Source organism: Copidosoma floridanum, unplaced genomic scaffold (assembly GCF_036245765.1).
Source record: "Copidosoma floridanum isolate Cflo_tuat_1 unplaced genomic scaffold, Cflo_Japanese_pri ptg000032l, whole genome shotgun sequence".
NCBI lineage: Eukaryota > Metazoa > Arthropoda > Insecta > Hymenoptera > Encyrtidae > Copidosoma > Copidosoma floridanum.
Genome location: NW_028321909.1, coordinates 1,000,367 through 1,016,313, shown reverse-complemented (window position 1 = coordinate 1,016,313; position 15,947 = coordinate 1,000,367).

The window sequence follows — 15,947 nt, the reverse complement described above, 5'->3', positions numbered from 1 at the left end:
GTATAGGTAGTAATTGCATAAGAATATTGATCGTTCTTTAATAGACATAAGTTTTGATTTTGCTAAATGGACATTAGTTGGGGTGCTGGTGCAATAGCCTAGTGCCAGTCTGATCGCTGCGGATTTTTTTAAGTTTATTTGCTAAATCGGTGTTGTTAGGGTAGTAAATAAAGCTGCCATAGTCTATGAAACTGCGTATATAACTTTTGTGAATAATTAGAATCCGTGTTTCTGGGTGAGAACCCTACCAGATTCTGCGTAGGCATTGAATTATATTTATGGTGGCCATACATTTTCTTTGTATATTAGAAATTTAATCGTGGAACAAGAGTTTAGAATCAAAGATTTCTCTAAGAAATCTTACGCTTTTTGTCGATTTGAGGTAAGAGTTATGGATTTTGATCTGAAGACCTCCTGGTTTTACTTTTTTGTCTTTATGAAAGTGCATAAAACGAGATTTAGATGGGAGGGTGCTTAAGCCAATGTCAGAAATGTTATGGTCAATGGTTTCTATGGCGTTTTCTAGAATGGATAGACGATTTTCGACTGGGTCAGATTTTACGTTAAGTCCTGCATCATCTGTATCATTTTTGTGAGAAGTGTAAATACGCCATTCTGAAGTGACGAATTTGACAAACTTAACTACAGGAAGTGAGGCACCGAGGTTGGCTAGCTTCTCAAGCAGAATGTCGATGTTTATATTGTCAAATGCTCCTTCCACATCGAGAAAAGCAGCATATATACTTCATGGTTGGTTTTTAGCGCTCCTTCAACTGTCAGAGTTAAGCTGGATAATTGGTCAACGCAGGAGTTTCCCTTACGAAAGCCGTGCTGGCAGCCTGATAGGTAGTTGTTAGTTTCAGTAAACTTCTCTAATCGATTTTTAATTATAGTTTCAACAAGCTTGGAGGTACAGGAGGTGAGAGAAAGAGATCGAAGTCTAATGCCATCGCTTTTTTTAATAAGGTGCCCAAAGATATTTTTCTAAGAGGATGGAAAGATGCCTTGGCAAAACATTATATTGAACAAATCAAGTAATAAGAGTTTGTACTTTATCGGAAGTTATTTGAATTCATTGATTTCCATCCTGTCCATTCCTGGAAAAGATATTCTGTTCTTGTTTTTAAAAGTGACGTTACAGTCCAAGAATGTAAATTGTTTGTTTAAAAAATTATTGGAGACGCAGTTTGGTATTAAATTTAGATTTGTAGACACCCAGGGGGGGGCATAATTTGGCTAAAATTTTGGCAGCATTTGAATTTGATTGGAGGTTTTCGGATACATCAGGTGGTTTGACATTAATACAACTGTTTTATTAAATATTACATTTCTTCCAAACAAAAGTCCGCTTAACAGGGAAGTGAAGACTTTCAGCAAAGGATCTAAAGAAGTGTTTTTTTTTTACTTTGGAACATCCTTTTCGCTTCTGCTCATCTTTTTTTGTATGTGGTTAGATCGTCTAATTCAAGCAAAAACTGATATTTTTTTAAGGATGCTTTCCTTAACCTTTTGGCACGATCACATTCGATGTCCCACCAGGGAACGGAATTGGTGAATTTGCGCTTAGAAATCAGTTTTTTTTGAAGGAGTACAAGAAGTTACAGAATCGGATATAATATTTGTAAATTTTTGAAATTTTTTTAGAACGTCAAGATTTTCATAATTAGGAGTTAAAAAGTAAGAATATTTATCGTTAACCATATCATTAATCTAGTTCCAGTTTGTGTGGATGGAATTTAATTTGAATGATTTTTTTTTTGGTAAGTCGATTTTTCAATTAAAACGTTTATAAATATCAGAAAGTGATCGAAATCCCAGGTCTCATCACAAATAGAGGTGCTCATAATATTTTTTATTCCTTGACTAAAAAAAACTAAGTTTAAGTTAAATTGATAGTTATTTCGCGAATTTATGTAAGTCTTGGTGTCAAAATTATGCAGGTACAAATTGTGATGCATGAATGAATTTTGAAAATAATAGCCATAGCTGTCGGTAATGTTACAATTCCATGAAGCATTGTGCGAATTAAAGTTGCCCATTAGAATTGTATTTTTTTTTATCACTAACATTGCTCAATATTTCGTCCCAGAGAATTTGGGGAAGCGTTAGACTCGGTGCTCTGTACCAGAAAATCAAGTCTAGTTGGGGATAAATATTGTTAAGACGAACTCCAACCAGTTTGACAGCATAATGGGGTGAGTTAACTTAAATTTCTCTTAACGCTATGTTCTTTTTGACAAATATTACGATGTCTCCACCGTCTGCATAAGTACGGTCTAATCTAAGAGTTATGAAACCTGAGAGACCGATCGTTTGGTCAGAAGATAGCCAGGAGTCGACACAAGAAATAATGTCGTAGCACGGCAAATTTTTTTTGATATCGAGAAATTTTAGTAGTTTGCTTCTAGAGTTCCAAAAGAGAATTTTGAGGTCCGATTTTATTACATTAGTGTTATTTGTGTTAGTAAACGCGATCATTCTAAGTTTAAATGAGTGTTTAAATTTAAATTTAAATTAATGTGAGAAAGGACGATAAGACTATTGTAACGTTGCGTTTTCTTGCCTTGCGACACGTAGAGTGTCCCAGCCAGAGCGGTCCCGAGGCAACGCTCAAAGACACTAAAATTATCACCGATGGCTGCACTAAAAACGACGCGAATGGTACTGCACCTGAAACGCGAAAAATACCATCGCTTAACGACGCTCGTGGCTCGGCCAAACTCAGCTCGGCTCCTGGAGGCTCTCACCTCGAGGAAGTTCCGCTGGAGGTATCTCGTTGGGGAGCAAGCTACTCTCCTAGGGAGAAACGAGTCCCACGACCTGAAAAAAAACACTGTCTGGCAATGGCCTGCAAATAACGACATGAAAGGCGGATTTCTTGGATTATGAAGTTCACTTTATTCGTTGCTACAATTACGCGGGCGTCTAAGCCCGGAAAATCTCGTCAAGATTTGGCGCTACGCCATGGCACAAGTTCTGACAATCACACTTCTCGCTCACTTGCTCTCGCTCTAACGATCTCTTCGATGCACGATCCCAGGGGCCAGCTCCCGCGGCTCGCTCTGGCTACACGCGGCCGATACACACACACACACACACACGCTCCCACGCACTACTTCTCGTGACAACACTCCACGCTACTTAACTTCGGGGTTCACCATCTTACTCTCTTCTTCAGCAACTGAATCGGATGGTGACCTTGACCTCGCAGTTGACAACTGATGACGGCAGTGATGGTTCCTCGGTCGTCGGGCACAAGGTCGGGTACGGCTGGCTGATCGTGATCGCTGGCTCTCCTTGTCCTTTTCTCCTTCTCTCTTAATTTTCTTTCACTCAACTACCGAAATCACGAAAAATCGGGAGCTCTGGTTCGCGTGGTTACTACTACAGAAGTGATGCGTTAGGCCTACCAATCAGTGCAGCCTCGCGCATTGTCACCCTATATCTACATACATTCATCTTACCGACAGGACATCATTCACACACATTCGAACGCGACGCAATTTTTAGTACAAACGCTTAATACATATATATATATACAATCCTCGTCAATGAAGCAACACTGGATTAGTACAATGGCGTGGTAATTACAAATATTTTATAATACGCAATTTCACAGATAGGCACTTATATACTAGGACTATACATTTGGCTTTCTTTTGGTGCTATGTCTTCTTTTCGATTTCTCACACATAAAACAAAATGACGGACCAAACCCGGGTCTCGATTAGTCTTGTAGTATGTATTTATGAATTTCCCCCTTCAGGACGCATATCAGCGCACATGAAAGAGAGAAAAATGACTCCGTCATAGTATAGATGAATTAAGAAGAGCTAGAAGGCTAAAAAAAGAGAAAAAAGAAGAGCTTTTAAGTTACTAAAGATTTTAATCTAGGATAGAGCTTCCGGTTCACTATATATCGAGGAGTCCGTGGCTGATTCTGATTCGGTTTGATTTTACAGTTTCTGAATAAGTCGTTTGACACGATTTTTAAACTTACGATTTTCCGTCAAATCGTAAATGTCGCGTAGAAGAGTAGCTAGATTAGAGATTTCACAGTTTGTTTCAGATGACACTTTTGTTAAATCACTCTTACTATACGCTTGGTGGATGAAATTACCAATTTTTTAAAAGTCCGTTATCTTTTTGGGATCGTCTTGGATTTTTTCTGCAACAGCTGTAAGATGTTTTTCCACGTCTTCTTTGGATTTGTAATCGAGGGCTGCATTAGATGGCTTTTTTTTCTTAGAGGCTTCCTTTCTTTTGATGAAATTTCAGATTTATTTTGGCAAGACACTTGAGACTGTGAAGCATAAGAAACTCTGTGTCTTTTAAATATACCAGTGTTCTTTTGACAGTCCATGTCAGAAGTATCTTCTGCTTCGTTGTTATTGCTAGACGGTAAGGGTAGGGTTGGCGTAGTCAGTTGAGGATTTTCCTGTTCATCAGAAGCATTGTGTTCAGAGTTGTCAACTTTGGGACAGTTTTTGGCGAGGTGCCCTTCCTTTTGACATAGAAAACATTCCAGTCTTTCAGCAGAGAAATATAAGTGGTATATGGTCTCATCTACAATGATCTTGATTGATTCCGGAATTTTGGACACTTCTTCCTCTTTAACATACAACTGTCGACGAAAGCTTTGAATATGAGAAAATTGAGGACCTGGGACGCTCGCCTTTATGCTGTTTAGTTTTGACAGTGTCATAACCCCTCTTTTGTACAGCTCTTGTACTATGAGGAGGTCTGGAATTGAGGGGTTAACATTTGAGATAATGATTCGTTTGGTTCTTAAGATCAAGGGCCAAATGTTAAGCTCAGTATTTTCCAACGTGATTGTCTTAATTTCGTTACACAGTTTGCTAACAATATCAACACTCTTTAAATATACGCATATTCTAGCTTGAGAGATTTTAGAGATCTGCGTGATTTACTTCATCGATTTTTTAGGCAAGGACATAACAGTACTGAGCAATAGGTATGTTTTCTACGGCATCTAAAACAATAGCTTACTTCTGAGTTGTTCGTCTTTGCGACTCTAAAGCCATTTGAGCGTACGTTGCAGTGCTTTGCAAAGTAATAAGTTCAGTATTTTTTTGGTGAGTAGCAGCTGACAGGGCAGCTGTTTTATTTGCTGAGAAGTTTGTCCTATTTTTATCGATTGAAGAGGTTTTGGAGTGAGAGGCGTTGTGATTAGATGGCGCCATGGCCTTGTTGAAGTTAGGAAGGTAGTTATGTTCCGCAACCAGGGCCACGCTTCCAAGCCCAAAGGCCCATTCATTTTTTTCCGTCGTTCACTCAAATGCACAAAAAATAACTTGTATCGAACACTAGGTCAGCTTCAGATCACAGTGGTCTTCGGCCAGGTACGAGAGACAGTTATTGCCAACTATAGTTCACTCGTATTGACTTCACAAAGTTGGAACAAAAATCAAACAAACTCACTCGGTAGAAGCCATATTAATCACTCCAATGGATATACATCTATGTATACATATATTACAGATATGTTAGTAAGTTAGCAAGTATGTTTCTACGTTACAACTCAACCTCAACACTAAACCGATTTGTTTGCTTAGGCTGAGGTATAGTTATCGAGAAAAGGGAATAGAAGAGAAAAACAACAGCTGTACCCACATACAAAAGCTGAAGAATGTATATACAAATATATGATGATGATGATGATCGATGGTCGTAGATATATATAAGTTGAGAGCACATGGTGGCTCAGTCGGCTAGGTTGTGGATTGGCACGCGGGGAGACCGTGGTTCGATTCCCGGCCAGTGCGACTTTCAGGCAAGTACCTCAGTGAATTTTCACATCTGCTCTTTCACCACGCAATGCTCATCGAGGGGGGTTTTAGGCAACCTTCTCGCAGCAAAATTGCCTAATTTTCCTCTACCCCCCTCCGAGTAATGGGAGGCCTCCTATCCCTCTTCCCTTTCTTCTCCCAAGTGCCAAGTGCCCATAGTAGTGCCCTTATCAAAGGAGCTGGACGTAGAGCACTATAATATAAAACAAAAAAATATATATGAGTTGCACGTTCCAGTCATTATACACATGTTCATACGTATACATGTATATAAAAAAAACGTGCATAGAGTATTAAATATGTATTATGTGACAACCTTACTTTTAAAAACAAGAAAAAACGCTGTATCTTGACAGGGTAGCCAAATTGGCTAAAAATAACAATTTTTACAGATTGCTCAAAGGAAAACTACATGGTCAAAGTGCAAAAATATAAAGAAGTTGGACTATGCACAAAACATAACCTACATTATTTTTTTTCGTGACTGAATCTTGAAAAGAACAAGTAAAATAAATTTTATTTTCCATAGCATATTTGAAAAATTAGTATGGACACTTACAAAATCTTCGAAAAATTTTTGTTACAACATAATCTTTTAAAATTCGAAAAACAGTCACATCTTGAAAGGGAATTCAGATAGGCCAAAAATAATTCTACGTGTAGAAAACAAATATCGAGGTGCAAAAATGTATGTTACACTGATTCATACAAACAATCGTAATAATTATAAAAATAGTACTCCATATCTCAAAGGCACAGCTACATCCTACATATCCTATCTACAAATTAATTAATTTTCTATTACTCATCATATATTATAAGAATAGTTGTCACGTGACAAAGCCTGTACTCTTGTTATTAATTTTGAGATTAGAAAAGAAATTTGTTAGAAGGACGTGTCAATTTTAATATTACATTATAAATAATTATAAAAACGAATTGAATCAGAAAATATAACTTTAACATGAAAAATAGCTTTATGTCTCTTGTTTTCCTTAATCTCGATAGTCGATTGTTTTACTTTTATGGTAGCCAAAATTAAAAAAAAAAATTTTATTTGTCAGATTCAATGATTCTAACATGAATTGATAGTACATATACTTATCATGTTATATCATAGGCACGAATATCATATAAAAGTAATTTTTGTCCCACGTAACTAAACAAAAGTACCTTTTTTCTGCGACTATGGTAAAAATTTTTGTTTTGTTCTGCATTACGTGACCATAAATTCGTAAATATATTGTATCATATAAAGGGCGTGATTCATTAGAGGGTGAATCACAATATAGCCAATATAGCTAATAATGTCTTTATTACACACGCACAGTACAAGAGCAAGGGTATAGAGATGCTTCGCATGCCATAGCTAGTTGTTGACTGTTTTCCCTGCTCAATACCTATAGCTAACCTTAACTAGCAGAACATCTGACACATACATACATACATACATACATATGTGAACATGTTCTATACTACATCTTTCCCCTTTAAAAAGGCTTATATTAATCAGGGTTTAGTGCTAGTTTCATTTTTTTTGACTTTGGTACAGAATATTTATTATGAAATCATACCAACATTATTAATTGCAAATGATTACATCACTTCTTACATACTTTTACGAGATCGACACAATCACTGCTAAGCTACACTAAGAAAACACAGAACTGGCTCAAACACTGCCACGGATCACAGATTTAGTCTCTGCATGGGTTTAATCACTCGTTTGAGCTGGCCCACAGACTCTGAGATAAGCAAACTTTCTGGGGTAACTACCAGATCACTCCTACTTGATAATATTTCTTTATCTTCTTCACACGCATTTTCGCTTATATCGCTGCTTGCCACTGCCGATGAGCCTCCACTCAACTCGCTGGCCTCTTTCTCGAAGAACGAGCACTTTCTCAGCTGATCTGTGAGTCTTTTTCATCGTTGACCGGGCACTTTTAAGGGCTTGCATACATAGGTATGCTCACCCAGCACTTTTTCGACCACCGTTGGTTTCCATCCTGGATTAATTGGGTTGTGGTAGTCTCTTGCCCACACCTCTTCTCCTTCCGAAAACTCAACATCTCGGCATCCTTTGAAGTACCTGCATTGCCTCTCCACCGCTTCTTTTGGTTTCGCTGTTTGCAGTAGAGTCAACCGTGTTCTCGGCGTCCTTTGTCAAAATTGGTTTGCTAGTGACTTCTCTGTGGCAGAATGTAGAGCGATGCGATAAACAAACAAATACCTGCTGATCAAGGTGTTTAGAGACTCACCACCTACATTTTTTTCACGATGATACGGAGGCGAGGTCCTGAGCCTGATGCCATTTGCTCTGCAAAACTCTTCAAATTCTTCTGACACCAGTTGTGGACTGTTGTCCGACACCACCACTTCAGGTAGACCATACGTGGCGAAAACTTCTCTCAGCTTTTCTATATAGCCCTAGAACCGGTTTTGTTCCCCGGCATCTCCAGCATCTCAGGCCATCGAGAAAACGCATCCACCACGATCAAATACATTTTATTCTTGGACAAACTAAAAAAATCTTTATGCACTAGCTAGAACACTTGATCTGCCTCGGGCTAATTCTTCAATCTAACCTTCTCCGGCACGCTAGCCTCCGACTGACAAGCTGAACACGACCGGGCGCAGCTTTCGATTACCTTGTCCAATCCAGGCCACCAACACAACTGTTTTGACACGGCTTTCATCTTGAAAATACCAAGGTGCCCTTCATGCAGTTCCTCTAATAACCGCTGTCTCGACGCCTCTGGGATAACTGCCCTATAGACCCACATAATCACTCCGCTCTTTATGTGCAACTCTTGTTACTTTCATCTACTTGACAAGGCCATCCTGTTTGGATATACTGGAAAACTTTGCTGAGCTACACGTCTTTTCGCAACTGCTTAGCTAACTCATTCAAACTCATGGGAACTCGATCCTGTACGAAATTAACGTACTCAAAGTCTAGCTCGTTTTCTTCTCTTACTTGGCATGGAAACCTGGATAATCCATCCGCAGCACTGTTGGACTTGCCCTTAACGTACATCAAATCATAATTGAACCCACTGAGGAAAAGAGCCCATTGCTGCAATCTTCCTGCGGCCATTTGCGGTATGCCCCTGTGCTCTCCAAAAATTGCTACCAAGGGCTTATGATCAGTGCACAATGTGAAACGCTGGCCCGCCAAATACTGATAAAAGTACCTCACCAACCAGTAAATGGCTAACGCCTCTTTGTCTAGCACTGAGTAGTTTTTCTCGGCCTTGTGCAAAGTTCGGGAAGCATAACCAATGGATCTCTCGGTGCCATCGGGAAACACCTGCAGCACTGCTCCCAAGCCGTGCTGTGACGCGTCGCAAGCCAACTTAACTGGTAGCTCCAGGTTGAAATACACTAGATCCCGATCGGCCACCAATTTCTTCTTGACGTCGTCAAAGGCTTGGCTCGCCACCGCAGTCCAGATAAACTTCTCCCGGCTCAATGTCTCATAGATTGGCTTCATCATCTCAGCCAACTGAGGCATAAACTCCCCATAGTAGTTTATCTCAGCAACGCTCCTGACTAAATTAGTTTACTACTCACGATGGTTGAACTTCGTGAATACTGTATTTGTGCACGACGTTCTCACGAAGTTCAACCATCGTGAGTAGTAAACCAATTTATTTTTTTATTTTTTTTAATTCGTTTTTCAAGTGTTTGTTTTAGTAAACAACATGAATGCAGTACTAACGATTACAGAGCTTCGTTCTTCCTGTGGGTCTGGCGACCCCCTTGTTACCTGAGAAATTGTGTCCATACTCATCTCATGTTTAAAGAACTTCGTTCTTACCGTGGGTCCCATGATTCATTTATCCCCCCTGGTTTGTTGTTTTTTTTTTTTTGTTTTTTTTTATTTTTTCTCTTTATTTCTTTTTTTATTTTTTTTCTTCCATTTCTTGTTTTATTTTTTTTCATATTTCATTTTATTACATTTTTTTTCATTTTTTTGTATTTCCTTTATTTTTTTAGGAGCAGATGAAATACCTGGGACACGTTATTAATGCCAAAGGCGTGTTTAAGGATCCGGAAAAGGTAGTAGCAATGGTAGCGGTGCAGCAGCCGGGAGCGTTGCTGAGATAAACTACTATGGGGAGTTTATGCCTCAGTTGGCTGAGATGATGAAGCCAATCTATGAGACATTGAGCCGGGAGAAGTTTATCTGGACTGCGGTGGCGAGCCAAGCCTTTGACGACGTCAAGAAGAAATTGGTGGCCGATCGGGATCTAGTGTATTTCAACCTGGAGCTACCAGTTAAGTTGGCTTGCGACGCGTCACAGCACGGCTTGGGAGCAGTGCTGCAGGTGTTTCCCGATGGCACCGAGAGATCCATTGGTTATGCTTCCCGAACTTTGCACAAGGCCGAGAAAAACTACTCAGTGCTAGACAAAGAGGCGTTAGCCATTTACTGGTTGGTGAGGTACTTTTATCAGTATTTGGCGGGCCAGCGTTTCACATTGTGCACTGATCATAAGCCCTTGGTAGCAATTTTTGGAGAGCACAGGGGCATACCGCAAATGGCCGCAGGAAGATTGCAGCAATGGGCTCTTTTCCTCAGTGGGTTCAATTATGATTTGATGTACGTTAAGGGCAAGTCCAACAGTGCTGCGGATGGATTATCCAGGTTTCCATGCCAAGTAAGAGAAGAAAACGAGCTAGACTTTGAGTACGTTAATTTCGTACAGGATCGAGTTCCCATGAGTTTGAATGAGTTAGCTAAGCAGTTGCGAAAAGACGTGTAGCTCAGCAAAGTTTTCCAGTATATCCAAACAGGATGGCCTTGTCAAGTAGATGAAAGTAACAAGAGTTGCACATAAAGAGCGGAGTGATTATGTGGGTCTATAGGGCAGTTATCCCAGAGGCGTCGAGACAGCGGTTATTAGAGGAACTGCATGAAGGGCACCTTGGTATTTTCAAGATGAAAGCCGTGTCAAAACAGTTGTGTTGGTGGCCTGGATTGGACAAGGTAATCGAAAGCTGCGCCCGGTCGTGTTCAGCTTGTCAGTCGGAGGCTAGCGTGCCGGAGAAGGTTAGATTGAAGAATTAGCCCGAGGCAGATCAAGTGTTCTAGCTAGTGCATAAAGATTTTTTTAGTTTGTCCAAGAATAAAATGTATTTGATCGTGGTGGATGCGTTTTCTCGATGGCCTGAGATGCTGGAGATGCCGGGGAACAAAACCGGTTCTAGGGCTATATAGAAAAGCTGAGAGAAGTTTTCGCCAGGTATGGCGAAATTTTTTCATATTTTATTTTATTATATTTTTTTTCATTTTTTTGTATTTCCTTTATTCAATTTCTTTCTTATTTTTATATTTAATCTTTTTTTTTTCATTCCCTTTTTTTTTTTTTTTTTAATTTATATAATTATGTGATATTGTAACATAATTAGTTAGTCGAATATAAAATCTTAAAAACCATTGATACGTTGTGCAACTCTATCGTATATGTTTATTATAATAATTTATTTATAAAATAATTTATTTATAACAGTAATTATTAGCATTACTGTAATGCCAACAAAAACCTCAGGGGGAATAAAAATCAATCGGTATTTTATGCATCAAATGCATAAAATACAAATTTTTAATGCGTAATAACGTGCCTTTCTATGTTCCATCTTCATAACCATACTTATGCTAATTAAATTTTTTTTTTTTTTTTTTTTTTTTTTTTTGAACACAAATACACAATTTATCATGAATTAAATGTAGTATCAGTGAATGCATATAAAAATGGAATATTATAGTTACGAACCGCAAGATAAGTAAAAGAAACCGAGTTTCTATAGTCAGCAGCGCTCGTAGCAGGTAAGGTACTGGACTTATATGCAGGAAGTCGAGGGTTTAAATCTCTTTATTGGAAAATTTTTTTTTTTTTTTTTTTTTTTTTTTTTTTTTTTAGAGTTTTAAAAGAAAAAAATTCAAAGTGAAATAAAAGTTATTCTGGGTAAATAAAATTATTATTGGTTTGAAAATTAATTGCTTGGGAGTGTGAAAAGGGAATGGTTGGTAAAGGTGTGCAGAAGAGTAACACGGCATGGTTGGCAGATATACATATATAGTGGGGAGAGGGGGAGTGTATGGAGAACAGTAGGTGAGGGGAACGGGGTAAGGGGGGAAACTTGAAAGGCAGAGGCTTTGGGTGAAACCACTTTCGTTTCCAAAAAAAAAAAATCTGTTGGTTTTAAAATTCCAGCCCCCCGAGTAACGCGACATAAATAACTTCGTTCCAAAAACTTGCACTTGCCCTCAATCAATTTCATGCCTGCCTTGCCAAGCCTGGTGAGCACCGCATCCGAGTTAGCCGAATTCTCCTGGTCGTTTTTGCCTGAGACCACCAAGTCATCTCTTAATATGACTGCACCGGGGGATCCGCATATGACTTTTTCCATGGTTTTATCGAATATAGCCAAGGCTGGCTTGACTCCATATGGCATTCGATTAACCAGATACACTCCTTTCAGCGTGATCCAAGCTGCCAACCTCCTGGATTTCTCGCTTAACTCCAGCAGGTTGTACGCCGATGACAGGTCCAACTTTGAAAATCTTTGCCCACCCGCTAGCTCGGCAAAAATCTCCTCGGCTGTGGGAGTAGGATGCTTGAAATCTCGTAACACCCTGTTCGGCGTTACCTTGTGATCTCCACATAACCTAATGTTACCATCTTTCTTGGGCACTAGGACCAAGGGAATTCCCCATGAGCTGTCACCCGTCTTGGTAATAACTCCCAGCTTTTTAAACTCATCTATCTGCTTGGACACCTTCTGCTTGAACGTGAACGATATTTTTCATGGCTTGAAAAACACCGGTGATACTCCTGGTTCCACTTTCAGCTCCACCTGACAGTGCCTGTACCTTCCCAACTTACCGTTGAACAACTCGCTGTGCTTTTTTAGCAGCTTTTCCAGATCCAGTTCGGCGCTTACTTCATTGACTTTGACTATTTCGTAGCCCAGGACTTTCATGACATCTCTTTCAAACAACAGTTTGCTGTCTGATTTGACAACGATTAATTTTGCAGCTATTTTCTTGTCACCTGCCCTTACGTCAATGTGAATTTTACCTTTGGGCTTAAGTAAACTATTTAATGTTCAAAAAACTTCAATTTAACACGTAACCTTATAAAGAAGTCACATAAAAATGGAATTTATAAGAAAACGGTATGTAGAATTTTTCCAATTTTTTTTTGCATGACGCAATACCATATAACTAGTCTTATTCTCAATTTTCAGAGAGATTGACATGTTACTTTTGCAGTTAAATAAAAAAAACAGCGTCAGACGCCTATACATAGGTATACAAACGCATTCAAAACAGTTGCCGGCGCTGCCGCATGCTCGCTCCCCCATCACTGCACTTTCTACATTTTCCCTCTAACTGTGATGAACGTCCTTAAGGCTCTTCAAGTGCTTCTGATACACGTTTTTCGATATGAGCGATCTCCCCGAACCCGAATCCAACTCAGCCTTGAAACAATTCACGCCTATATTGACTTCGATCTCCATCGGGTCGTCACTTCCATGAGCGAGGTTGACGTTGAAAATTTCGCTGCACGACCAATTAGCCTTAACCTCACTTTTCTCACTTAGAAAGTTTTGGCTTGTAACTTTGCCTTTGGCCTGGCATACTTTAGCTAAATGCCCTTTCTTGCCACATGCGTTACATTTGTACTCCTTGTATTTACAAACAGCGGCTTTGAGGCTAGTGCAACCACAGCACTTACACGGTACTTTCTCTTGTTTACCTTTTGTGTCGTTTTTCGCGGAAATGCCAACGCCACCCGTTACTTTCCCGTCATTTTTCACAACACGGTCCATGCCAACCTTGTACAGTGCTGCCCCATACCACGCCTGCTGCAATGTCGCTTCTTATTTCCGTGCCACTTCCAGCAGATGATCCAGGCTTTTCGTGTGTTCCTCCTCACACAACCGATCAAGCACCATCCCTAAACGCAGCCCTGACACAAACCTGTTCATTATAGCCCAATCAAGCTGCTGGCCGAATTGACATAGGCTTGCTTTCCCCTTGATCCTTGTATACCACTGGATGACGGATTCCGCTTCGAGCTGCTTTAATTCGAAAAATTCTGCCCATTTACGAAACACAGACACCTTTTTTGAAAACTGCTTGTTGAGAATTTCGCAGAGCTCCAAGTAGCTTTTCTCTTACGGTAACACTGGGTCACATAAGTCCGTCAATATCGTATAAGCTTGTTGCCCAATTAACGTTACTAACATGGTGACCTTTCTCGCTTCCAGCATGTTATTGGCGATGAAGTACTGATTTAACCTATCTTGGTGAATCTCCTAATCTTCACCGACCTTGAGCTCGGACATCGACTCAATGGTCGAGTATACGTGTACACTCAGTGGAGCTGTTGCTGCTGCTCCCCCGATGTTCCCTTAATGCAACTGCCCTTCCAGTTGTCTCGTTTTTTCCCGGAGTTCATTTCTTTCAGCGCAAAATGTGTCGATCAGCGCTTGTTTCTTGAGTATAACCCTTTGCACTTCTTCTTAATTCATTTTCTTTTTTCTATTTTTACTCGTCGCCACTGCAATATATTGATGGCGCGATTCATTAGGGGGTGAATCACAATATACACAATATAATTAATAATGTTTTTATTACACACGTACAGTACAAGAGGAAGAGTAGAGAGATAATTCGCATGCCGTAGCTGGTCGTTGACTGTTTTCCCTGCTCAATACGTATAGCTAACCTTACCTAGCAGAATATCTGACGCATACGTACATATATATGTGAACATATACTATACTACATGGATAAATACGTACATCATAGCAAACATGAGAGTACTTAAAATGTTTGAGTCACATTTTACGTAAGTTTTAACGTTGCATTTTCGGCCCCGAATCGACGTTTTCACGTCGACACGAAGCCGTCCCGATACAACGCACTTAAACACATCATATCAAGTACGACACCTAAAACAACGAAACTCAGCGACCCAATACTCTCTCGAACGCCTTGGCTTGGCTCAGCTCTGCTCTCTCGATGTAATTTCCTTACCTAGATGAGGCCCCGCCATGGACTGTCCGTCGGGAGGTGGACAGTTCCCGAGGGAAATGATCAGCATGTGAATATTTTACACTAGTACAAATAAACACACTAACACGAATTTCACTTTTAGACTACTCTTTATTTCATTTACAAGAGATGAACACTTCTAGAGAATCGACGCTACCTCCGGCGCTAACTCGCAATTAGCAGTACACACACACACACACACACCTTTGCTCTTATACCCCGCATTCGAACACCCACCTACACCTACATGCACACGCACACCCAAGGTTCCCGCACTCGACCTAGAGAATGGCTCGCTTTGAGGTTACGACAACCCGGTTCGATCACGAAAGCACTTGGCTACAACGACACGCCTTCGATCACGAGCTACCTCACGCATCAACCCGATAACGAAGACATACACGACGCATCTTCTCTTGGACTTCAGGGTGTCCTACCGGCGGCTTCACCAGCTGGTTTACCGAGTCTCAGACAACGCTGCAAACACTCACACACACACACACGAACTCTATGACGTCCTACCGAAACGGTCAGCCGGCCCCTTGCCGATGGCAGAGACTCGGACAACGCTTCACTTCGAATACCCACACGCATTACGTCCTACCGCAGCGGATAGTCGACCTCTCGCCGACTCCCGAGACTCAGACAACGCTTCGCTTTGAATACACACGCGTATTACGCCCTACCGCAGTGGACAGTCAACCTCTCGCCGACTTCCGAGACTCAGACAACGCTTCGCTTTCGATACACACACACTCTCAAACGCAGTGTTACAGTTTCCCGTCATTTCGAATGCCCTGACTTACCTACTATTCCAGCGATCATGCCCACCAAGCTCTCTTCCGCGACCCAAACGTCTTCCTCTCGAACCAACGCAACAAACTCTCGCTCTCTCGCTCTGTTAGCAACCTCGACCCCTCATTTACACTTTTTACTCTACTTCACAACCTCAACAAAATCCCTAGTATCTTCAACCACACACACTCATCCATACGTTCGCTTTTTACCCTTACCCTTGAAACATCCTACACTCACACAACCTCACTTCAGCGCCACATACT